At 41.4% G+C, this 26504-nt stretch overlaps 1 protein-coding gene and 1 long non-coding RNA gene across 12 annotated transcripts in view; both read left to right on the forward strand.

The window, feature by feature from the left end:
- LOC144302504 (uncharacterized) overlaps window positions 1–1563 on the forward strand; it is a 303624-nt gene extending 302061 nt beyond the window's left edge. The window contains exons 9-10 of one of the 2 annotated variants that reach the window (XR_013369398.1): window positions 26–179; window positions 1288–1563. This is a non-coding gene — a long non-coding RNA (uncharacterized LOC144302504). The remainder of the gene's footprint in view (window positions 1–25; window positions 180–1287) is intronic. The other variant, XR_013369401.1, reaches the window with a different exon arrangement.
- An 11548-nt stretch (window positions 1564–13111) lies between these two features.
- The window catches only part of ARAP2 (ArfGAP with RhoGAP domain, ankyrin repeat and PH domain 2), a 192381-nt gene continuing 178988 nt past the window's right edge, over window positions 13112–26504 (forward strand). For 2 of the 10 annotated variants that reach the window (XM_077879919.1, XM_077879977.1), the window contains exon 1: window positions 14258–14389. The gene's annotated coding sequence lies outside the window, so the exon portion shown is untranslated. Of the gene's footprint in view, window positions 13135–14242; window positions 14390–14533; window positions 14681–15201; window positions 15223–15287; window positions 15307–26504 lie in introns of those variants that run through there. The other 8 variants (XM_077879968.1, XM_077879985.1, XM_077879956.1 and 5 more) reach the window with 7 other exon arrangements.

Here is a 26504-nt window from a genome sequence, read left to right on the forward strand (position 1 = left end):
TAAAAACTTTATAATATTTTTGAAGATGTCAGATGTATCTTCCATCAGGACAGAAAGATCCACTGTCTCCCATCCTTCTGAAGAATGAATGTTTTGTTGACTCACTCTTCACACCAGCGAATTGGCTTTGCTATTCAATTTCTAGCAGAAAAGATTGCCTAACATAATCTATTCTAAAGGTAAAACAATTTTTGGTAATGACCTATAGTTAAGTAGCTTGTAGCTAATGACTCTGTGACAAAAATTGCAAGTGTTTCCCAGTCATTCCTCCCTTATTTAGTAAAAGAACCCTGGCATTTTAACTGAGCACATGGATGCTGAGGATTTCATTTCTCAGCCTCCCTTAGTGCTAGGTATAGCCATTTGATTAAATTTTAGGCCATGGGTCATGGGTAAAAATACTGAGCAATTTCTAGGTCTGGCCTATAAAACAGTACACTGTGCATTTTATTTTCTCCTTCTCACCAGCTGGGATGTGGATGTGATAGTGAGAGCTAGAGCAACTATCTTGGGCCATGAGATAAATTCCATAGGTTGATAAAGAGCTTGATCCAGTTCTGAAGTACTTTTATGTGAACTAAGAGAGGAATAAGCTTCTGTATTATTTAGGGAACTGTTATTCTGGCCTTTGTTACCACACCCAAAGAAGCAGCATAAAATCCAAATACATGGAAATCCTATATTGGGCTATAGAATAGAGTGGGTAATTCTGACTCAACTAATTACCAATATGAATTTTAGTAAATTACTTAAAGTCTGTTATCCTCAGGTTCCCTTCCCTTCAGTGAAATGTGAGTTTTTATGGATGGGATCAACATACATAATCCATGGAGGTGCTCACCTCTGTAACTGACAAATTAAGTTTCCAAAGATATTATCTAGTCTTATTATTAGACCAGTATGTCAACCCATTCAGTTATATTGGTAAGTTTTAGCAAATAACTATTTCAAGAGTTTCTTTGGAAGCTATGTTACTAATTAAACTAGTTAAATTAGTTATATATCATAAATCTACTTTATTGAGCTCCTTAGGGTTGATAACAGCATTTGTTAACATCCACTCACAAATTTTCTAGGTTCAATTTTTTCTAGAGTATAAATTTTGTGATCTTTATTTTCCAGTGTGAGTTGAGTTGGATTCTAAAATGGATTTTTAAGCAAAAACCTTAACTTTACCCATAGGAACACCCTATTTCATTTCCATGAAGAGGTGTAAAGACTTTCAATTGAGGCCCATATCCTAGAGTCCCTATAATTTTCATTTGAGTTTGTCACCTCTGTTTCCAGGTTAAAGTCTTTGGACCTTGACCAGACATCTGGAATAGCTACACATTGGAAGCATTTTAAAGACGATTGCCTTTAACTCATAATGACCAACAATTCTCAATAACTTTGTGATAAGAAACAATAGTCAATAATCTTCTTCAAGCATTTCCTATAGGATGTGATTCCCTAATTAAACTCTCAGCTTTTCCAAAAGAGTGGTTCAGCAAGCTAAAGGTGTTACACACAAAAAAAATGGTTTCCTGATCCAATAGACTTAAGAAATGCTAAGTTAAGCAAGAGTAAACAGGTTGTTGGGTTTTTTTTTGGGGGGGGGGGTGTTGTTTATTTACAGGACTTCCATAAAGACTTTAATATGATAATGTACGTCATAAATCTCTAGGAGAGAGTATTTAGGAAAGTATTTTCAAACTTGTTCAAGTAGCTTTCATTTTCATAAAACATTATGTAGACCTAATTTGGAATTGCTAATTTTATGACTGGCTTAAGCAGGGTCATTGGAGAGCTGCATGGTTTCTCTGCGGGCATAACCATCCCATCAGATTAGGTCATTAGTCAAATGCTTTCTGGAATCTATCTTTGCTCCTTTAACCCCTTTAGACTATGAATTAAGATAATGACCATTTCCGGTGTCTGTCCTCAGGCCTGATTCTCGCTTTCTCTTTTTCCATTGAACCTTGCCACTGCTCCCTATAGGCCTATTCATTTTTTCAAAGCTTTTAATATGCTGTTTTGCCTATAAAGCAAATCTATTTGTTCTGAACTCACCATGTTGCTAATGTTCTTCTGCAAGACCTGCCTGATAATGTTATTGACCGAACCCATTTTTTTTTCTCACAAGCTACTGTGAGTAATGTGATTATCTCCTATGTGCAAAGATAGCACAAGGAACCTGTGAACTGGAATTTAAAATGCATAACAAGACTCCTAGAAATCATAACTAAAACTATAAATTTCATTAACTATCAGAAGAAATGTGATTCAGAACACTGTTGACTATATTACTGATGCAATTAGCCAGAAGATGTGCGAGGGGGTGGATGGATGACTTGGAAGACTTGGGTCTTGTTATTCTTTTGTATTGTTAGTTGGAAGTTTATAGTCGTGTGTAGGCCTGTACCCAGGAAACACCTCACTCCGTGAAAGATTTCTATCAATAACACACAGATGAAAGCTGCTGTTGAATCAAATCTGTTATCTGGGCAAACCTTTGGCTATGCTTGTAAGAATCCATTTAAATGGATCAGCTCCAGTTACTATTTACACTAACAGTCCAGTCCCAAAGGGAGGTAGCCTGTTGCAATAATTGCGGTGAGCAAGACCTATGCATCTGACATAAGCTTGAATTCCAGCTCTACCATTTATAAGGTATGTGACCTTGGGTAAGTTAGTTAACTCTTAAACCTCTAAGTAACCTCATCTATAAAGTGAAGCTAATAATAGAATCCTATTCACAGAGCTGGTATGAGGATTATGAGAGATGGTTTATGTACTATGCCTGCATGTGGGTAGTTAACCCCAGCATTAATAAATATGGGTAGTATTTAATAGCTATGATCACCCACACTTGCTGGCACTCCTGCAAAAGTAAAAGCTTCCAGCCTTGTTGAGGTACTAGTAGTGTGTTCTTCTTATAACTTGTCTCTATTGAATGATATACTTGTCCACTGACTCTTACCCATTATTCTCAGTCATGTTCAATGTAGTATGGGCAGCAGTTTGAAGTTCAGCTTTGAAAAAGGTAAGACAACGGTTGATACATCTATGGTAAATGACAGCTTGTATTTTATTTTATTATTTTTTAAAGATTTCATTTATTCATTCATGAGAGAACACACAGAGAGAGAGAGAGAGGTAGAGACACAAGCAGAGGGAGAAGCAGGCTCCATGCAGAGATCCCAGGACTCGATCCCAGGACTCCAGGATCACATCCTGGGCTGAAGGCAGGCACCAAACTGCTGAGCCACCCAGGGATCCCTCATCCAGTTGTGTATTTTAAAACGTGCTGAAGACTCTGGGCTGGGTGAGAGGTTTGAAGTAAGGACTCCGTCTATTGAAAGAAACAATGAACCAGGAGGGTGTTGAGATGGGATGTCAAAAGCTGCTGGCTGAGAGGAAGTATTTCCTGTGTCTCTGGAGCATCCAGTAGAGTCCAGACTCCAGCAGTGGTTAGGAGGGGGTGGTGGTGGAGTGGAGATAGAGTTGGGGACAAGTAGGAGAAGAAAAGCCAGAAAAATCATAGCTGCACTCACCACTTCAGAGACAACTTCTCCTCTCAACCTCCTGTTCCTTTTGACCTGATCCTTGAGGGGTCAGATCTAGCAGCTAGCAAATGGGGAAAGAGGTGAACAACTGAGAAAACACATGTCAGTCCTCTAACCACACCCCCACAACACCAAAGAAGCATTCTAGACCTGAAGCAGGCTTGTGGGAAAGGGTGGTAACAGAGGGCAGTATGTTTTGCATGGGATGAACTATATTGGAGTTAGTCTGTCATGCTAGGTCAGACTGGACATGTTTTGTAAAATAAATTAGACTCTTCTTTTCATTGACACAGATCAGAAATCTAAGAGACTGGCCCTATATTTCATTCATGGGCAGGAGTAGAGTAAATTCAAAAGCACAATTTGGAAGGGACAATGAAAGAGAGACTAAAGCTCCTTATATTTAATTATCGCCTGTTAATTCAGCTGGTTCAATAAAATATGTACCCATCTGATACTGTTTTGCTTTTTATTTGAAAATGCACTCTGCACTTTATGAAGATAACCCTAAGGAACCAAATTGGTGCCTTCTTAAAAAATATAGCTTCAGTAAAAATTGTCCCTACTTGTGCAAAAAGACAAGTGACTGATTCTACTGCTGTCTTATTTTCTTGTGTTTTCTGGAGATGAATGAAAACCAAAAACAAAAAACTCCTTTTTTTAGTGTCCTAGTAACTATAATAAAAAAGCCAAGCATTCATGGCCGAATGAATGCATGAGTAGTAGTTCCTTTACAAGTGAAAGAAGAAAAGTTCAATCAAGCATGACTGCCACGGCCTCCTTAATATGCTTGAAAAATGTTCTGAGCAGAGACACCGAGTATTCTGATTGCTAAGCCAGATTGAAGTTGAGGTAGTGTGGGTATGAGAGTTTCCACAGGAAAAAGTACAAAACCATTATACAGGATGCTACCGAAGCCATGTGGAGTGAAGGAAATGCAAACTTGAGAGTGAGGTCTTTGAAGGTCTGTGCACCTGCTGTTTGGCATAACTAAGATGGTATGTCATATTTCTCACACAGAAAATGATCAAATGGCAGATATCTTTTTTAGAAAATGTGTTTTAAATGAGAACACTACTTTTTCAGACAGTGAAACAGGATATATGGATTTTTTTTTTCTTTTTTTTCTTTTTTCTGAAGTAAGAACAGCAGAGGTGCCTGGGTGGCTCAGTCAGTTAAACCTCTGCCTTCAGCTTGGGTCATGATCCCAGCCAGGATCCTGGGATCGAGTCCTGCATCGGGCTCTCTGTCAGCGAGAACTCTGCTTCTCCCTCTCCTACTGCCCGTCCTCCCTGTTCATTCTTTCTCTCTCCCTCCTTTTCTTTCAAAATAAATAAATAAAATCTTTAAAGTAAGAACAACGGACATTGATGGCGTAGAAGTTGCTAGTAACCAAGGTGCAAATTATACATAACAAATAAACCTTTAAATCATGAGTCCATTTGTGGCACTCTCAGATATAGAAAGAGTAACTTAGGATCTTCATTGTCAAATCTGTCAAAACTTTTTCATGAAGTGCTGGGGCATTCTTATCCCATGTTCCTCCAATCTATTTTTAATTACCCGGTTTTGAGGAAATGATTGAATTTGTTTATGTAACATAACATAAAAGAGGTAGCTTACAGCTAAAAAAATTAAATCTTCCCTAACATTAGAATTCTGTAGAAACTGGAAGGATGAATTGACTCAATTGTCCATTTTATTTCCCAAAATACAGAGGTATCAAATTATAAATACCAAAATTTTTTATAAATCCCTCAAAAATCTAGTGAATTAGTCGTATCTCTTATTTGTAAGTTAAAATCTACAAATGCACATATACCCTGAAATTTCCACAGATTAGACTGTGTACTTCTTTTGGATAGGAAGACTAGAATAGCCATTAAAAGAGTGGTCCCTAGAATCATATGAATGTGCTGTCAAATACTACATTTGCACCTCAACCTCTCTGCATCTCATTTCGTTCAGCTGATGTATTGGCATCATGATAGTACCTTCCAACAAGGGTTGTTTTGAAGATTATATGAGATGAGGAAATAATTTAATTCTCTCTTGTTTGCATCCCTTCAGTGATTTCCAATTGCCATCCCAATGACTTCTTGTAAAATCCTCAAACTTAGCCATGGCCTATAAGGCCCTACATAATGTATGTGCCTGTCCTTCCAACTCTATCCTGTCTACTCTATCTACATCCTTGCTCACTATCTGAAAGTCCTTATTTCAGTTCCTCCAAAGTTCCTGCTTTTGCTGCCTCTGAGGTTTGACAAATGCTCTTCTTTGCCAGGATTCTATTTCCATCCTCCCACACACAAGCACAACACACATAGCTTACTCTCCCCCTCCCCCAGCCTTTACTTCTCAGTTTAAACATCAGTTTTTTTAAAGAGGACTCTTCTGACTAACTGGTCAAAAACCATTCTTCTCTTCATTCTCTTGCAGAGAATTCTCTCTCATTGTTCTTGCATTGTTCATTCCTAATACCACAAAGATTGGGGTGCCTTGTTTGAAATGAATGGAAAGACAGGAGTCAGGCAGACAAGGAATCAAACTTTACTTTTAGACAACATGTCAGGCTCTGGCAGCTATGAATATATTTAAATCTCCCAGAGGTGTTACAGCTTGGAAGAGCAACACAGAATTCTGGCTCCCTGATGGTGATCCACGCTATAAGAAAGAGGGGATGAAGGTGTGAGGCTCAGGCCCTCCTTCCAAGTGTACCCCATCAAGAAGATATTCCACTAGCACAGACAGTATGCAGGGATGAGGAATGAGGGCAAAGTGGGGCAGTAGGGTTAGAAGCTCCCTTTGCATGAAGGAAAGATGGAGAATAGGAAAGCATTTCTTCCATTCACAATTACAATGTAATTGTAAAGCCCAATATAAAGCCCATATACGGACCATTTTTGAGGTTAAATATAGACAAAATCAGCAAATTCATGTGGCTTAAACATACAGGTATGTGTTGTGTACACATGTAAATAGGTAAATGCACATATATGCATGCATAGATCTATGCAGTATAGGTAATATATGTATGTGTTATGTATATGTGTAGAACAGCACATGCATGTGTCATACGTATACATATATGTGTCATAATTTGTGTAATATCTGCCTCTGCTCTCATACTCAAGCTTGAAAAGATAGTGAAGTATGTATATGCTTATCTCCGCATCTCTATAAATCATTACATCTTACAATATCTACAAAAATTAGTTGAATGAATAACGGCTACAAAGTGTTTAACATGTTCTGTGACTTACTTTAAGAACTCAGTAGATCCTAGATCAGCCTGCTGCTTCTGCTGATAAAACATTCTGAGTATATTGGGTACTAACTTTTGACCTGGGTTCTCTATTTCTAAGACTTCCATTTTGGAAATCCATAAGCTTACCCAATGGGTCTCTCATATAGCTTGTATCCCGCTCATTGTAATTTCAGGCAAGACCCCATAGTTGCAACCTTCACAGCTCCTAAGTTATAACCTCAAGGAGAAACAGGGGGAGTGGGACTATTGCAAATTAGCAAACGTCTATCCCGTCCATAAAGGGCAGCCGTGTTTCCAGTCAGTTCACACTTGCTTTGTGGGAATATGAGTTCAGTGTTATCAGATATTCTGACTCTTCAAGAGAAGCTGAAAAACTATATTTTAATATAAATCCATATTTTAATATAAAATCTTAAAGATCTGGGAAACTAAAAATTGCTAAACCCTATGTGCTTCTGAAGGACACTTGAACTGCATGCTGCCCACAGCTGGTTTGTGACCTTTGTTTTTATGGTGGTTGCTTTGTGGTATGAGGTTTTATCAATCCCTTTCTTGTTTTCTGTTTACCTTTTGCATGGGTATTAGTCTGTGCTTTTCAAATTAGTTTTTTAATAGTTTAATTTCATTGCTTTATAAGAGATCTATTTCTATCTGTTGTTTTTGTATTTCTAACCTCTCTACCTTTTGCTTCTTTAAATCCCCTCTCCCCCTTGGTTTTCTTGGTGTCAGAAGAGCTGTCAAGGTCAATGATCTATTATAAGTGTAGCATTTTTAGCGAAAAGGAAACAAAAATGGAGCTATACAGAATTTTCAAACTATAGCACAAATAGAATTTTCTGGTGTGTTTCATAAACTCAATTTTGGAAATATATGAGGACGATTGATACAACAAAGTGGAAATAATGATTTTATACTCAGTGAATGTATTTCTTCTGCAAATCCAGTGGGTAATAATTAGGTTCTCTGGAATTCCTTTTAACAATAATTTTTCCTTAAGGAACTTTTTTCCATAGCAAAATAAAATTAGATATTTATGTAAGCAGTGGTAGAAACTGCTGGATGTCAACAACTCTCAAACACAATCTATTTTAAGATACACAAATCTTTTTAAACCATGAGAAAAAAAATCACTGTGACCTAACCTATGACATAACACAAATCACTTAGAATTTTTATTATATATATATATGTGAAAATGCTCTTTGAGAATTATTTCAATGTAGATTTTTTAAAAGATTTTATTCATTTACTCCTGAGAGACACAGACAGACAGAGAGGCAGAGACACAGGCAGAGGGAGAAGCAGGCTCCATGCAGGGAGCCCGACGTGGGACTCGATCCCGGGTCTCCAGGATCAGGCCTTGGGCTGAAGGCAGCAGTAAACCGCTGGGCCACCGGGGCTGCCCTCAATGTAGATTTTGATCAAATATCACACTGCTCTGTTTCCTTGAATTTTTGCAGAAACATAGTGTAATCTTTTTAAAGGCATTGTAAATGACAGTTAAGCTCAACATGTGTTGCACTGTCAATGTAAGTAACCAAAATGATGACAATATAAACACGTGGGGTCAAGTTCACGAGCATGTAGACAATGACAAATTATAGCATGACTACTGCCTGGCCAACAGCAATTCATCTAAAGATGAATCCCTATTTTAGAAGTCGTAAAGTGTGAAGTATGTATCAGTGTCAATGAAATGTTCTAATCTCTAGTTCCTAAATAAGTTTCTGAAACATTAGTTTTGTGGGAAAACTTTTTATTTTTATTTATTTATTTGAGAGAGAGCATGTGAGAGAGCATATGAGTAGGGGTCAGGGGGTGGGCAGAGGGAGAGACAGATAATCTTAAGCAGATTCTACTGCAAGAGTGCTGAGCCCCACATGGGGCTCCATCTCATGACCCTGAGATCACCACCTGAACCAAAACCAAGAGTCGGACGCTTAACCTACTGGGCCACCCAGACACCCTTATTTTTATTTTATTTTTTTATATCCTGTCATTTTATGACACTGAAATTTTCCAGGCTAAAAAATAAGTTATAAACAGGGCAGCAGGAGAAACAAAATTCTCTTTGAATGGTATATTTACAATTTACTTGAGTAAAGTCTTCTTTGCGCAGTTGAAGTCTTTAGTTAGATTTGGTTATCTCCTGTGAGATGCAAACCCCTAAAGATAAAGAAATCTTTCAGACCACAAGAGAATGATGAAGGCTCTGAGGAGATAAGAATTCAGAGGTTTGTGGGTCCCACTGATTTTAAAACTGGCCCCGAAATTTGCTTCCTTTATTCATCTTTTTTTTTTCCTCTGCTGCCACTAGCCTAGTTTTATCCTTTTGTCAATTCATGTAGTTTTATAGGGAAACTTACGTTCACTGTTTAAAACATTTAATGATTTCTGAAAGACTTTTATTTATTTAAGATTTTATTTATTTATTTAAGAAAGATAGAGAGGGCGGTGGTGGTGGTGGTGGAGGAGCAGAGGGAGAGGGACAAGCAGACTCCATGCTGAGCACAGAGCTCTACTTGGGGCTCCAGCCAAGGACCCTACTATCATGACCTGAGCCAAAATCAAGAGTCAGAGGTTTAAATGACTGAGCCACCCAGGTGTCCCAAAACTAATACTTTAAAAGAAGTTATTTCCACAATCTCATCAACCTTTGGTCAAATTTAATTGAGTACTTGGCATTTCTACTTTGTCTACCTTATAGTAGACATCCATCCACAAGGCAATTAGTTCCCTTGTGGTGAGAAAGTTAATAAAACTTTCAAAACAACTCTTAAAACTTATAATAAAGTATCAAGTATTTAACCTAATGAATATAAATATTTCAACTTAATGAAACAAACATTTATTCAAGGCTCTATGGTGGCGCTTCGGGGAATTTGAATAGTAATAAAAGATTCCAAGTACCCATAAGGCAAGGTAGACTGACAAGAGTACTCTAGTAGAGGTAATGGAAATCCAGGGAACACAAGTAGTAGGAAGAAAAGCTTCTCAGTATCTGTAATGCAAAATCCCCTAACATAAGTATGCTAATAATAAAAACAAGGGTCAATGGGAAAATTCAAGGAAGAGTACCACGTATGCCTGAACATAGGCCATCATTTCTCCCAAAAAATCAGGCATCAGAAAAGATATTCTTCTGGTTGAAATTTTAAAAGTCTTCTCTGAGGCAGAATGCTTGAGACAGGTTAGGCTTTGAATCCGCATTTCTTGGGTTCACTTCCTTTCTCCCTTATTGTTCCTTGATGAAAAAAGGAACTGGCTAAGAAAGGACATAATGATAGTGTCTACCTTCCAGACTTCTTGTGAGGATTGAAAGTGTTAAAACTGTAACAATGCTTGGTCCCTAGAATGTATATAGTCCAGGTTCAAGACCCTTCTGCAATTATTGTCCATTAATCCAAACTGCAAACTACTTGAACTACTAGAGTTAGATGTGGGGCAAGTAGCCTGAAACATCCTCAATCAGGCATAGTTTAGGATACATAAAAAGGTCATCTGAAGGATTTGGTTTAAAAATCATGGAGGTGAAGATATTTAAAACCCGTTAATTATGTATGGAGGTGTGACTACACAATTTTAACTGTCCTACGTTAGTGCAAACATCCTTTTAAAAAGCATCCAAAAAACCCAGAAAAAATGGTGGAGATAACAGATATACATATTTAAGATGAATGACAAAAAATAATATAACGCAAGTGGAAACTTGTGGTTTATAATAACATTCCTGGCGGTGATAAGAAACATAAAAGGATTCAGAAAGGTAGGTCTCTTCAAAAATTTAAAAACAAGTGAAAATAATATGCTCTGAAAAAAACAAAAACAAAACATTGATGATTCGAAATGTGACTCTCATGATGCAATTATTGATGTCAAAGTTGCATGCTAAAATATGAATAAAATTATTTTATAAAATATGAGTGGAATAAGCAGTGTTTATACATTAGCATATAATTTTATTTTTATAAATATTTGCTTATCTAAAATGAATTAGATATTATAATAGACACGCCTGTTTTATCTATATTCCTGAAGTATTATATTTGGCAAAAATTATATTGGATTTTCTTTTAGAGAAAAATACTTTAAATTCTGTTGTGTACATGATTGTGGGTAGCAGAGATCTGGAAAGGCTTAAGAGAGAGATGGATTCGAACCTAGTTTTGAAGAGTAATTGGAGTAAAGAGAATAGAACTAAATGTATGAAGGGAAAAAAAAATAAATGTAGGAAGGGACTACAATTCTTTAGGTGCCTTAGACAAGCAATCACATTAAATTCTCTTGGTATTACAATTCCCAGTTTACAGATGGGGAAATTGAGGCTCAAACATTTTAATGAGTCTCTTCAAAATGCTACAACCTACATGGTCAGGCTTCATTTTTTCAGGATAGGCCTTTTTAATTCCAGCACTCTGATTTCCCTAAAAGGCAATCCAGGGCAGTGGGCGGATCCTGGAGAAGACTGGGTTGGACTTCTCTTTTCTTTATTTCCTAATTGATGTAAATTACTCAATCTCTCTTTCTTAACTTTTTTATCATGGGGATAATAACACTGTCTCTTTTAGGAGCTGTTGAGAGAATTCAGTGAGATTTTACAAGAGCTGGGAATAGCAACTGACACCTCAATGCTGTATGGGTGTTAGCCTCCATGATGCAAGGAGAAGGGGAAGGAAGGAGAGGAGGGAGAGGAGGAAGATTTCCACTCTGTCAGATTTCCAATTTTGGAAGCAGAGTGCATTCTGGGTAGGAGGGATAGGAGGAGCAAAGACACAAAATCTGGCAAAGGGCAAGCTATACCTGCTCCCTGAGTAAAAATCTAGGAAAGAAGGGTGGGGCTAAATCATTCTGGAATAAATCCAGCCTAGATGGAAATTCCTGGGAATATATACTCCATGGCCTTGGTAGTAAACAGATATCAGACCTCAGTTTTTATGATGTTAATTTTCTTGTACACTTTGCTGCCTCATTGTGAGGGCTGCTAAGTAATTTATAGTGTACGAATACAGCCTAGATGTGTTCAATTTATACACTACTGACTACTTAACCTAAATCTTAATTAAGCCTATGTTTATAAAATTAAAAAAGGGGTTCTAGCTCATAGAGTTGTTTTATATCTACAACATATATATTAGATGTTTGGCTGGAATCTGATATGGTTAATGAGGAATTAATAAAAGAATACCTTCGACAGATTTCCTCAGATATCTTTTACTTTCCTCCATACATTAAGGTTCTTTTTTTTTTATTCTTTAAAGATTTTATTTATTTATTCATGGGAGACACAGATAGAGAAGATAGAGAAGGAGAAGCAGGCTCCATGCAGGAAGCCTGATACGGGACTCGATCCTTGGACTCCAGGATCACACCCTGGGCCAAAGGCAGGCGCCAAACCACTGAGCCACTCAGGGATCCCCTACATTAAGGTTCTTAAAACCAGAATACATCTGAACATTCAACGGGGGACCACTGTTTTTCTTTCACTTCCTAGAGCTATTATTAAATCATTGGTGTGCCTTTCAGCTCTTAACTTTATCCCTCCTCAGAGAAGACTGTAAATCCAGTGGTTGTATTGTACTGGCTACTACCATATTCTTAAATTATCTAAACAGTAAGTTCCAATAAATCCGTTAAACAGTAAGTGACTGAATAGTAATCAAGGAACTAAGATATTGATGCAAAGAGACGTAAAGTCCCCACTAGTTTATAAAATCTACCAAGAGAAGTAGCTTGAGGCCAAAGCAATGCTTGGCATTCCGAGACATAACACTACTAATGTGAGAATTTTTGCTTAGTTATAACCTACCTTGCTCAGAAAAGGACTTTATGATGGTTTACAAAAAAATAAAAAATAAATGACAATTATGTGAGAACTCTTAGAAAACAAACAAAACAAAAACCAGATTAAGAACCTAAAATGAAGCCAGGAAAGCCACATAAATACAATTCTACAGGCATCCAAAGAAAAGACAATGCATGAGGTTCAGTAAAACAAAACAACACAACCAAAAACTTTTCCCGGTGGAAATAGGGCTTGCTGTTAAGTACTTAGTTCAAAAGAAATGGAGATTGGGGTCTCTGGAGCCTGTTAGAGCTGCTTCAGGCTTGCAGGCAGGAGGATGCTTTTTGGTGGGAGGTATTTTGGTGAAGACGCCGCCTACCACTGGCACGGGCTCCTGGGAAGCCCTCTATAAGCTGGACTTCACCAATTACCTAATTTTTATAATAAGCTCAACACTTTCCCTAATTGCCTCGCTTCTATCAACAGGTACAGCGGAAAGATAAGGATATTGCATCTTTCAAGGGAGAGAATTTCAGGTACAGTCTGTGAAGACATGTTTAAGTTAAAAATAAAGTATTCAGCTTTTACTGAGTCTTAGGTTTTGGGGCAGGGGCCCGCACAAGTCATCTTGGGTGTTTTTGTTTGTTTGTTTTTGTTTTGTTTTGTTTTGTTTTGCGGGGGATTCCCTCCTCTTTTGCTGCCTCGGTATCATGACTTCCAGGAGCAGGATGTCAAGGTCCGGCTCCAATGGGCAAGGTCTTTCCAGCATCTAGCAATCTCGGTGCCAGGGAGACTGGGGCACGGCCCCCCTTCCCTCCAGGTGAAAAAGACGAGAAAGGAGGATTCAGAAAACCAGGGAGTAAGTAGGCTGTTCTTCCTCGGGCTTAGGAGTTCCGACGAAAATCGAGAATCCAGGATCACCCCCCCCCCCCGTCAGGTGGCGTCGGCTTGGCCAGGTTCCCCGGGGCCTCCGACCCCTCGGCTGGAAAGGGGGGGACACTGACCCCCCTGCTCTCGGGCCCCGATTGAAGGGGGGTCCGAGGAGCGCGGGTCACCCTCCGGGGCCGGCCGGACAGCGTCCCGGGCCCGTCGGGCGCCACTTCAGGACGCGCAGCCCCGGAGAGCCGGCGGCCTCGCGGGGCTCGGGAAAGGCCGGGGGGGGGGCACCGGGGTCCCGGGGCGACAGCGGCAGTCGGGGGCGGGCCGGGCCCGGGAGGGGACGGGGACGGGGACGCGGACGGGGACGGGGACGGGGATGCCCTCGCCCACCGGGGCTGCCGCACGCGCCCCCGCAGCCCCGGGAGCCCGGGGAACCTCGGGATCGAGCCCCGGGAGCCTCGCGGCCGCCGTGCGCCAGGTGGCGAGGGTGCCGGGCGCGGCCAGGTCGCGGCGCCCTGAGTCAGCCGCCCAGCTATGCTGCGGAACCGGGACTGCCGGCTCCCCGCCCCCGCCCCGCCCCGCCCCCGCCGCCGAGCCCGGGCTGCCCCCGCTCGGGGCGCCGGCTCCCCGCCCCCGCGGCCCGGGAGGAAGCGGCCGAGGCGCGGCGCGGGAGCACCTGGGCGGCGGCGGCGGCGGCGGCGGCGGCGGGCGCGGCGCTTCCGGAGCTGCGCGCTCCCCGCTCCCGGCTCCCCGCTCCCCGCTCCCGCCTCCAGGTGCGCGGCCGCGGCGCCACGAGCCCGTGTGACAGCGCCGCCCGCGCGGCCGCCGCCCGGCAGCAGACACGGTGCGGGCCGCCCGCGGGCCGGGGACGTGGAGGAGGCCCCGCGCCGGGTGAGCACCGGGGAGCGCCGGGTGAGCTCCGGGCCGGCCGGGCGGAGGCGGGAGGCGGGAGGCGGGAGGCGGGGGAGGCCCCGGCGCCGGGGGGCGGCTCCGCTCCGCGCGTCGGGCGAGCCCCGGGGGCCGCGGTGGGCTGGGCGGCGCGGCAGGTGCGGGCGCGGGGCGCGGGGCGCGGGGGCGTCCGGCCCGGCCGGGGCTTCTGGGCACTTCCCGGGTCGGTTCCCAGAGCGCGGGGGGCTCGGCTCTGGCTCCTGCCCCCTGGATTGCGCTCCCGCGTGTGGGCGTCTAAAAGGAAACCAGAAGCGGGTGAGTGATCTGCAAACTCCTCACTAACGTGATTGGAGCGGGAGGGTGAGACTCCGCACAGACCGCCAGCCCCGCTCCAGCCCCCGCGCCCCCGCCCCCTCCAGCACCCCGCAACACCCCCCACCACCCCCCACCTCCCAGCACCCCGCACCCCCCCACCCCCTCCAGCACCTCCACCCCCTCCAGCACCCCCCACCCCCTCCAGCACCTCCACCCACTCCAGCACCCCGCAACTCCCCCCACCTCCCAGCACCCCGCACCCCCCACCCCCTCCAGCACCTCCACCCCCTCTAGCACCCGCACCCCCGCACCCCCCACCCCCTCCAGCACCTCCACCCCCTCCAGCACCTCCACCCCCTCCAGCACCCCGCACCCCCCCCTTTGGCGAGTTTCAGGCACCACGTTCTGTACCCGGTGGAGGACGAGCTTGCTCGCCCCCCCCGCCCCGCGCTCTCGGAGAGGACGGGCTTGTCCTCTAGTGTCCACCGCGGCCCCTGGCCTCCGCCCGCCGAACCCAGCACCGTGCACGGGACCCGGCGGCAGTGAGTTCACTGGATCGATCCGGCCCGTTTTGTTTTGGAGACGAGGCTCCGGGGAACGGGTGTCCATCTCATTCAGCAACCTCGGTTCGCCCAGGCTTGGTTTCTTAAGCACTCTCGTCTCCCCTCCTTTTGGCGATCTGGAGTTACTTTGATTGAAGGGAGGGCTTCCTGAAATTATATTGTGAACTGTATCCTTTGATAATTAGAGGAAAAACAGAAGCAAGTGTGCGTAGCAGCATGACATTTTAGGCTTTTGCAAGTTTGTGTAGTGATAGAAACTTTTTTTTTTTTTTTAAAGGTTGTCCTTGAAGTAGGCTGCTCGGTGGAATATATCCTTCGGGCTTAAAAAAAAAAGCTAGTTGAAAAAAACCTATTTTTAAAAGTACATTTAATCGGATGTCATTGTGATTATCAATAATTGTATTGTACTTACAAGCTCAGTATTGATTTCGCCCGCACTTAAGCACTCAACACCCGCTTGAGTTTGTGGAACATTGCCCATAAGTAATTGGAGGATGAAGTTATGGCTGTTTTTAAAAGGAAGCTAACTTTTTTAAGGGGGGGGGGAAGATGCTCTGAAGTTTTAGTCATGACTTTCATGCATTTACAAGAGAAATATTGTGGGAAAATTAACATGATACTGTTTAACAGCGTTTAAAAAAGGAGAAGAGAGTAAAGTGGGTCAAGAACTAAGCTGGAGCCTAGACTGGAAATGTCTCCCTGGCTGCTTTTTAAACATGTATTTAACAGATACACGTTTAAAGTGAGTCGTAACACGGAAAGTGTTTTATATAGATTGGATTTGTTAGTCCTCAATGATTTATTTAAAATTAAAATGTACCTAGAGGGTAAGTCAGTTGACCTGTTAAAACTTATTTAGATGGGCGTGTGTTTGTATTTTTTCTGTCCTTTCTAAACCTGTCAGATTTTATAGGGGTTGTCCATGAAAGGAAAGTTGATTTTTTTTTTTTGTGTGTGTGTGTGTGTGTATACATAAATATATTTATTTATTTTGCTTTTGCTGATGTGATGATATAAACTCTTAGTTGCCTGATATACAAGTTTCCGGCAGTGAAAGACTCACAGATATTCAATTAATACTATTTACTGCAACTAGTCTTAGTTACTGTGGTTAAGTGTGGGGGTCACATTAGAGTGAATTGCGATATATTTCTTGAGATTTAAAAATAAATATGTATGAGAGCTAGAGAGCACAGGCTAGCAGGGCGGGGAATGGGGTTCCTGAGAGGGGAGGGGCAAAGGGACTGGAGAGGGAGAAGCAGACTCCCTGGGGAGCTGGAAGTTTGATAAGGGGCTTCATCCCAGGATTCCTGGATCACATCGCAACCGAAGAGCCTAAGGCAGATGCCCAACCAACTGAGCCACCCAGGTGCCCCTGAATTGCAGTTTTCTTGGAAACTTTTCCATTAGTACTATGGAACTATGAAGTTTTAAAAACTCTAGGACTCTTAATATCCAAGAAGTGTAGAAGTTTTTTTTTTTTTTTTATTTGTTTCTGTTTTGCTTATTTATTTATTTATTTATTTATTTATTTAGATTTCAACCCTACCTTCCTGGAACTTTAAGAAAGTTTGGTGAAAGATGTTATGAAATTGCCAAGTATTATGATGGCCTTTGCTTTCATAACTTTCTTTTAACAAGAGTTTATTTTTTTCTCATTTATTTATAGACTCATTTATTGAATCCAGTCTTGGCACTTACTAAATTGAGGGATTTTTAGAATTCTCTGCAAAATATTAAATATGTAGAGAACTTTTTATTTTTATTTTTTTATTTTTTAAAGATTTTGTTCATTTATTCATAAGAGACACAGAGAAAGAGAGGCCGAGACACAGGCAGAGGGAGGAGCAGGCTCCATGCACAGAGCCTGATGTGGGACTCGATCTCAGGACTCCGGGATCACGCCCTGGGCCAAAGGCAGGCACTATACCACTGAGCCACCCAGGGATTCTGAGAACTTTTTATTAATGTTGGAATTATTTCTTAGCTTTGACCAAATGTGATTTTTTTTTTTTTTTCCAAATGTGAATTGATGAGAGATTAGAACCTGTGAGATGTCTTTTTAATCTTTACTGTGAAGTCCTGGACCCTGAGAGTTTGTCATTTTAGGTTTTTGGTTTTTTTTTTTTTTTTTTTTTTAAATAGTATTGGTCAGATTAAATATATAATGATTATTGAACCATTTAGTTCGTTTATTTCCTTAGTTGAAGTAATAGTCAATGGTATTCTTTTTATAAGAGCTTTTCTAGTATAAGAATAGCATATTTGTTTACCCATGCTATGGAGGAGATGAAGGAATCCTGATGTGGGTTGGAGTAGTCATTTTGAGCTGCTTAAAGGGCAAAAGGTACTAGTGAATTGATGGGAAGAATTATTTTCCTATCTTACACCATCTGTGTACAAAGCTGGTAGGGTAGGTGAGGGCATACTCAGGGAAGGACTAATAAGATGCCCTCATGGTTCTCACAAAAACGGGAGGCACAAAAGGACTCTATCTATATAGGTCATATTACATAGCTTTAGGAAAAGGAAAGAATCGTTAATCAATTTGTGGCTGGAGAGATGATCAGGAAAGAGCAGAAGAGACCTGTGGTCTGCATGCTGATTATCAGGTGATTTGGGTTCATGGAGGTGGTGATGGTCGCAGTCCTTGCCAAGTCTCTTTCACAGTATCTTGATGAAGTTCCGAGTCCTTAGCCTGGGATTCAAGGCCCTCCATAGGCAATTCCAGCTTCCTTTTCTGGTGTCACCTTTCATTACTTCTTGGACCGTAAGTCTGCTCCAGCTGTTCTCATCTCCTTGCTGTTATTACCAGAAGACCCCTTTATAGCATTTCTTCTGCTTTAGATAGTGCTGCCTGGACCTACATAACCTCCTGCTTGTGCCGAGATTCCCTTCCCTCTCACCTCCACTGATCACTCCATCCGCAAAGCTCTGAATGGCTGCGTGTTGCACTTACCTTCATGGAATGAATTTGAGATTTTTAGGGTTCCCTGGCACTTGTGAAAGATGATGGTTCTACTTCTCTGTATAGTTAACAATAAAGCAATATTTAAAATGTAAACCATGTGAAATCAAAGTCACAAAATTAGATTTTTCTTATTACAACTTAAGCACTTTTGGGGGGCACATGTCAGAGTGTTCCAGTTTTGCTATTCTTTCTTTACTGGCACTTAACTGAGTAGGAAATAAATGATTGTTTGCATGCGTGCTATTTTCCTTTGCTTCTAGATCTGTCTAAACTTTAGACATTGCATCTTCACTTTCTTTGTGGCACTTATCACTGTTCTCAGATGAGGTAATAAGTGCTATAATCTTGAACTGCAAATATTTCCCGCTATTATTATTCTTGGAGAGAGTAGTTAGTGTTCCTCAAATATTTATTGAATGAATAAATGTGAGTCAGTAAGTTGGGAGACATTTGCTGAGAAATCCTTTTTTCTTAAGAAAAAAGAGACTTTGACAGTAATGGAACCAATAGGAGTAAGCTCCCAAATTCAGCTGGAAAAGAGGTCAGGGTGCTATTTATAAATGCAAGGAGAGGAAACGTTCACAGTAGGCTATTTTGAAACATCTGGTTGTTAGTCTAAAAATGCGACTCAAATTCAGAGAAATGGTGGAGTATACATTTATACTAAAATTTTAAAATTATAACTTATAATAAAGTGCATGTATCATAAGTATAAGTTTTACAATCTTCCTGTTGAACTATAATATCATGCTAGTTTTGACCTGAGTAAATTAAAGCTATGTTCAGTGTAGCATGAACTGGAACAGAATCCTGGAGAATGTGTGTACGTATCAAGAGATCTAGGGGATCCCTGGGTGGCTCAGTGGTTTAGCCCCTGCCTTTGGGCCCAGGGCATGATCCTGGAGACCCAGGATTGAGTCTCACGTTAGGCTCCCTGCATGGAGCCTGCTTCTCTCACTGCCTGTGTCTCTGCCTCTCTCTCTCTCTTTGTCTCTCTCTCTCTCTCTCTCCCCCCTCCCTCCCTCCCTCTCTCCCTCTCTCTCTCTCTCTCTCTCTCTCTCTCTCTGTGTCTCTCATGAATAAATAAAGAAATAAAACCTTAAGGGATCCCTGGGTGGTGCAGAGGTTTGGCGCTTGCCTTTGGCCCAGGGCGCGGTCCTGGAGACCCGGGATCGAATCCCACGTCGGGCTCCTGGTGCATGGAGCCTGCTTCTTCCTGTGTCTCTGCCTCTCTCTCTCTCTCTCACTGTGTGCCTATCATAAATAAATAAAAGTTTAAAAACAAATTAAAAAAAAAAAAACCTTAAAAAAAAAAGAGAGATCTATGTGGTCCAGTTCTCCTTTCAGCTAACTGTTGCTAGTTTGTAGAAAGGGTCAGAAGGGGCTGGCACTGGGGCAAAAGCAGCTGCCCTGCTAGGGGCACACAGGTGGGAGTCCTCCACAATGATGTAGGCTTTGGCTTAATTCCTTTTCACTGTCTCCGCTTTTGCTCTTGTAGGAGCTCGGCATCATGAGGCCTCTCTGGTTGCTCAAGAATTATGGCTCTCCTTTAAAGATCTGTGAATTAGAAATGAAAACAGATTTCAAACATTAACCATTTAACTTAAAATCTAGATGGACAGCTTGAAAGAGAAAGACTTACTGAAGCTAAGGAGATTATCAAGCACTTAACTATTGAGATTATTATCTAAAACACCTAAATGTAGGTACCACTTAACCTGCTGGTAGCTTCTTGTAATAAGTAAATGAAGTATCACTCCTAGCCTTCACTGGATGTGGAAATGGATATTAGGTTCTAGATTTTGAAGGAGTTGAATTTTTCAGATTTTGCAGTAAATAATCAAAATATAACTTATGACAATCCTTTTACCTTGATCCAAGCTGCAGAATGCTTTTGCCCAGGCTCTGGCTATTTTCAGCTCAGACCTTTCCATCCAGCAGACACTAATTAAATGCTGATTGATTGCCAGGGACTGTTACAAGATCTTTATGCATATTTACTCATTGCATTCCCCAAACAGGCACTATTGTCATTATTGCTTACAGATAACAGTGGTGAGGCTCAGAAAAATAAAGGAACTTTCCCAAGGTCATGGAGCTAGCACTTGGCAGAGTTGGTATCACTGATAATCAATCCCTGTGCTCTGTGTCCCAAGTCTGGTCTTCTGGTAAAGTCCTCATTCTAACTAACCTAACCACATCTATTACTAAATTAACCGAACTCTGTTTAGTGCTGTGTTAGGTGCATTGTAGGTTTATTAGAAGAATAATTTACAGTGCTAATGTAAAGGCATGTAATTTTACTAGGCAGGCAGAAGATTACCAGTCAAAGCAAGCGCAATAGTATAGTATGAATGTGACCAAGTGCAACACTGCTACAAATGAGTTAATAGCCAACACTTACTGTACTTGTACAGCTTGTATCAGGTACTGTTCCATATACCTTGCATATTTTACTTGTTTAATCCTAACAGAAATTCTATTAGTATGAGTTGTATTATCCTCATTTTACAGATGAGGAACTGCTTCTGGGAAGTTAAATAACTTAATAAGATACCCAATTAACAAGTGGGGAGGCTGGTTTGGAATCTAAGTAGCCTGACTCCAGAGTGCTCTGCTTCCTGTACTACTTCTGGGGTGGCAGCAAGGATGGAATAGGTGGGGAAAATTCATGGATATGGTGGTACATAGCTGTAAGATGTGAATTAGCCTCTAAAGGAAAGAAAAAAAAAGTCCCAGTATGTATGGGAAATTCAGTTTAAATAAAAGCCTAGAAGCTGACCCAAACCTTCTGATCTGTCTCCCTGGCTCCTTGTTGTGGTAAACAAACAAACAAACAAACAACCCCAAAACTGTCACAACATAAAATTTACTATCTTCACTATTTCTTAGAGTATCATTGGGTACTAAGTATGTTTACATTGTTGTAAAATAGATCTCCAGAACTTTTTCATCTTGTAGAACTGAAACTCCACACCCATGGAACAACTGCCCCTCAGGGCCAGCTCATTCTACTGTCTGAATTGTTCTACTTTGGATACTTCATATAAGTGGGATCCTGCAGCATCTGTCTTTTTGTGGCTTATTTCACTTTGCATAATAATGTCCTCAAAGTTTCTCCCTGGTGAAGCACGTTGCAGAACTTCCTTTTAAGGCTGTGTCGTATTCAATTGTCTGTGTACACCATATTTTGTCTTTTTTATCTGTCAGTGAACATTTGGGTTGCTTATACTTCTTCAAATTTAAAGTTAAACCTTTAAGACTCTGGTCTAGTACCTTTTGGAAGAATACTTCAGTACTTTTCTAGTTCATCTGGGTTTTTTGTTTTTGTTTTTACCATCACCATTGACTGTTCTCACGGGCAGTGACTTCTTACTTTGGTTATATTTGATTATTTGATTGTGACTTCATACTTCGGTGCTATGTAGTGCTATGTAGCTGCCTTTCTGCAATGATAAATACAAAATAAGTTTTAGTAAGCTAAATTTTAAGTTACCATTGTTTAACACAATAGTTTCAAAGATACTTTCCCTTAGTTTTGGCATTTTGTCTCAAATCTCATCATAAGTAAAGGTAAATGAATGTAGGCTTCCATTTGTAACCACTTTCATGGACACATATACCCACAATCTGAAAAGGTATATAAAACTTGAGCTTTCAAGACATGGTCTATTGAAACAGGGCTTCCCCAGTGACTCTAAGTGCTTATGCATAGCTAGCGAGTCAAAGGAGAGGAAAAACCAAGTCAAAATGCTTGCTACCACTCTCTTGTTGAATCAGTTACGTAACTATTAGGGGGCATTTTGGTTGTGGAGTTGGACGCTTGGAATTCTGGAATTTATCCACTGTTTATCCTCTGTGTGGCTTTGGGCATGGCACTTTCCTCCCAAGGCAGCTTTGAGGATTAGATGAGATTCTACACAGATGGTTTGCAAGCATCTGCAAATATTGTCAATTATTATTAGCAGTAGAAGTCTGAGGGAAAATGAAAGAGGCTGGCTGTGTTTTCATGGGTGGGGAGGAGGAGGAGTCAAGGTAGAGAACATGGCAGTGAAGGTCAGGACCTGTGGGTGACCACAGTTAAGAGAGATGGCCAGGTTGAGGAAACTGGGCTTCCTGTAAAGGCTTTAGTGGAGGTAGTGTTGCCACAAGCTAGGTATGTGAATGGACAGTGGGAGAAAGGGCTGCTAAACGACCAGTTTTACAGTATTTTAGCAGCTAAGCACTCGGGCTAGAAAACTAAGTTACAGTTCTTGACTTTTGACCCTTGCAATCAATTCTGTACTATAGAGTAATGTGACAACAACTATATTTTCTCTAAACCACTTCCTCTTCTACATAGTTGTGGGGGAAGAGTCAAAGCAGAATATATCATCTTCATGAATAATTGGAGTTAACATCTTGGTCTTAAGGGAGTTTGCTTGATATGCAAATACCATAATAGGTATTTCTTGTGACTATATTGAGTACTGAAGCAAAAGTGGAATTTTGTTAAGACCTGTGACCTAAACTAATTCAGTATGTTATCCTTGTGGAGCTCCCTAGTTTTTTAAGGAATTAGCTATTTCTCCACAGTAAGTTTATTCTCAGCTTGAAGTCAGGAGTTAGAGGAATGAAAATTGTATGTGAGGTTTCTACCTTGGAGATCATTGCAAGGTGTTATAAATCAATTTTCCTATCTACTCGTGCCATTCAATCATTATGACCAGTGAAAGCATTTTTTTCACACATTTCTGGGTTTCCCCTGGGAGATAGTTCCACTCCATTGGGAACCACTGTTCTGGAGTACAGTAAACTCTCATTGTTCTTCAAATCAGTAAGATTTGTATTGATAACCTTGAAAGTTTCATTATTCGTGTGGCAGCCTAATTTCTTTCTATTTGGTAGATATTTTCTAAGGTTCCTTTCGGTTTTATGATCCTGTGATTGTTAAACCTATTTTGGCACATTTACAGTCTCTAAATATTCTGAGGTTATGTTTCTGATTTTAAAAAGGTGTGCTTTAAAAAAATGGGCTTAAGTTATGACTGAATTCAATTGTACGGTGCTACTTTTTTCCCTTCCATAAAATATGAGAATTAGGCCAATGGGATTCCAGAAGTTGTCAGCACTGAATACTTTAATGATTTAGTGATTTGATGAAGTGACCCATGGTTTTCAGTTGTTTCTCCCCTAGCTCAGCTAGGGGATATGACTAAGTTCCACCGGTAGCGGGTGGAGGGATGGGTGTTTGGAGTGACTCTGTGGTGGTTTACCTTACTTGAGGCATTAGGAGGGGGAAAGCTACCCCGATTCATGATATTATTTTATTTTTTTATTAACTTAAAGATTTATTTATTACAACCCATGAGTTTTTAGAAGCCCCACAGGTGGGTTGGAATGCTTCCAGCTGACCACCTGCTAACCCCCCAATTCCCAATTTGAAGATTTCTTTTAATGGTTAGATTGATTGGAGAAATCTATGTGTGAATCCTGTCTTCTGGCAAATTTGGTGACCTGCATAGACAAGCTTTAAAACTATGTGTATTTTGTACTTTCTACTTTAAATCATCTGAAAGCTGGAAGAAGTCATTCAGCAAACATTTATTGAGTACCTGCTGTATACCTGAGAGTGTTCAAACATGAAGACTAGAGCAGTGAACAATACACAAGATCTCTGCCCTCTTGGAACAGACCACAGGTACCAGGTCATACCAAAGCCATGAGAGAAAGGAATAGCGAGGCACAAGGCTGCTGGCCTGCATAGGGGGAGTAGAGACGTCCTCTCTGAAGTAGCCACATTTGAGCAGAGACCTACTAAAGTGATGGAGCCGTGAGCCATGGGTGTTATGTTGGGAAAGCAGATTTACAGGAGATGTAAGGGTGAGCAGTTAGCTCATAAGGTGAGAATAAAACTGAGGCCAACTGGCGGCAGTGGAACGATGGAGTGGACAGCCAGGGAAAAAATGAAGTTGCAAAGTCCCAAGGAGTGATGTGGTGTGACTTTTGTTATAAAATCCTTCTAGCAGCTCTATTGAGATCATTCTGTGTGTATATCGGGGCGGGGGTGGGGTGGGGGGAGCAGGACAGAATCAGGAATACGAGTCAGGAAGCTGGTGTAGTGGTGTGAGATGGACAACACAGTGACCTGGACGAAGGCTGTGAGCAGCAGTGGTGAGCAGTGGTTGGTTCAGGATGGAGTTTCAAGGTTGAGCTCAAAATAGAAGATAATTTGTTATTAAGTGATATCCAAGCGGGGGATGGAACAGGTAGTCCTAAAGGTTACTTCCCTTTTACTTTTACTTCCTCTTGAAAATTGGTCAGGAGAAGATAGGCAAGCCTATAACCACATGTGTAATGCCAACTATTTGTACATTCTCTAAACATGTACTATATACACATCATACACTATGTTTATAAATAACTAATTTGCCTGGCATTTATTGGACAGCTTATATGGGCTGGTCATCATCTTGGCAGAGTTACTAGTTTATTACAGGATAATAAAAAATAATTGTAATGACAAACACATAACATTTCTTGCATGCAGTTGGTGTTCTAAATGCTTCACAACAACCATGGGAAATAGGCCCAGAAAAGTTAAAAACTTGTCCGGGCTCACAAAACTAGTAAGTAGAGGAACTGGGATTTGATTCAGGGTGTCCGGTTCCAAAGTCCTGGTTTTGTACTACACTACCCCAACTTCTGTAGGTTAATGTGGAATGAATGGAATATGATTAAATGCTCTATGAAGTAAATGCTGTCGGGATACAGAGAAGAGAATTTGTTTTTTGCTCAGTAGAGACTTTGTAATGGAAATGGCATTTAAGTTAGACTTCAAAGAATGGGAAAGATTTCAGCTGTGGAGAGATAATGATGATAGGGATGGAAATAAATAATTATAATGATGGAAGTGTATGCACTCTTTTAACACTTAATCTTCAGTACTGAGGTACCTTTGAGTGTTTACACTTTACGGGTAAGGAAACAGACACACAGACATATGCCTATGTTCACACTGCTAGGGAAGTGGAGGAGGTGGGTTTTGAGTCTGACACCAGACTGATGGGCAGTGGGTTAGGAGGGGCATTCCATCCCAGGGGTGGAGAATGATGAGCTTAGGCTCAGGTAAGATGGTATGAGGTATATTCGGTGAATGTGAGGGATTTAAAACTGTAAAATTTTGTTGCACATCCCAGTCCTCTTTGGAGTGTGCTACAAGTACCTATTTCTGGGCCTATCATCAGCCATTGTTGCTGTACAGAAGATCCACAGACCAGTATCTTGGAGAGCCACTGACCCAGAGCACAGCATGCATGCCAGTGTGCCCAGATGGAGGTCAGACTATAGAGGGCTTTGATATTTTACGGGGTGTACACATAGTAGCCTTTGATAGAATAGGCATGTCCATCTCTTTGCATCTGATGTGTATATGGGCTAGAAACGTCTGCAGAAAAGGACAGGATCTGTGAACACCCTTGAGTGGTCACATAGTGCAGAAGTCTGGTGACTGGGGAGTGGAGGTGACAAAGTGCAGAGAGGATGGTAGGGCCTGTGGGAGGGAGCCTCTTCCAAACCTTGAAGAGGAATCAAATTCATGTTCATCATGTTCAATGAGAGCAGAGAGGTGGTTTTGGGTATTTGGTGTATCCATCCTTGATTCAACCACCCAGGAAGTATATGTGTATACTCCAGGGGAAGGAAGGGGTGTTGTGTATAAAACATACATGCACACACACCACAAAACTAACACATGGGCCTCCCAACCATTTCTATCACTACTGTCCTCTTCTGTCTCTTAAACGTTTCCCGAGCACTTTGCAGAGTTCTGGGATCCTAGTTATACATGTATAAGAAGAATGGAGGGATCCACTGTATTTTAATAGGTTGAACCTTCACAGAGGAGGTAATACCTGCCTGCTTATTCAGGATTTTAAGTCATGCATAGGATTTTCCAAAATGTTCAGATTTGCAGGCAGATGGAGCATATGCCAGAGGTATGGGGCTATTAAACAGTTTGTTGCTTCAAGAATGATAATTAACAATAATGAGCTCAAGTGAGTGATGGTGTTAGTAGAATGTTTGGCATGGTTGAAATTGAGTCTGGAGCTAGTACATAGGAACACCTACCTTGCAGTAAATAATAGGAGGCATGCTATCTGGCACATAATTGCTGTTTACATCAATGGTAGCTGCTATTATTCTTATTATTAGACTGAGACCGGACTGTGGTAGGACACGGCAACGAGCTTAGACTTTATCCTGTTGAGGATGTGGAGGGATGTGCTAAATTTGGATTTTCAGTAGCTCA

This window comes from Canis aureus, chromosome 2, assembly GCF_053574225.1.
Source record: "Canis aureus isolate CA01 chromosome 2, VMU_Caureus_v.1.0, whole genome shotgun sequence".
In the NCBI taxonomy this organism is placed as follows: domain Eukaryota; kingdom Metazoa; phylum Chordata; class Mammalia; order Carnivora; family Canidae; genus Canis; species Canis aureus.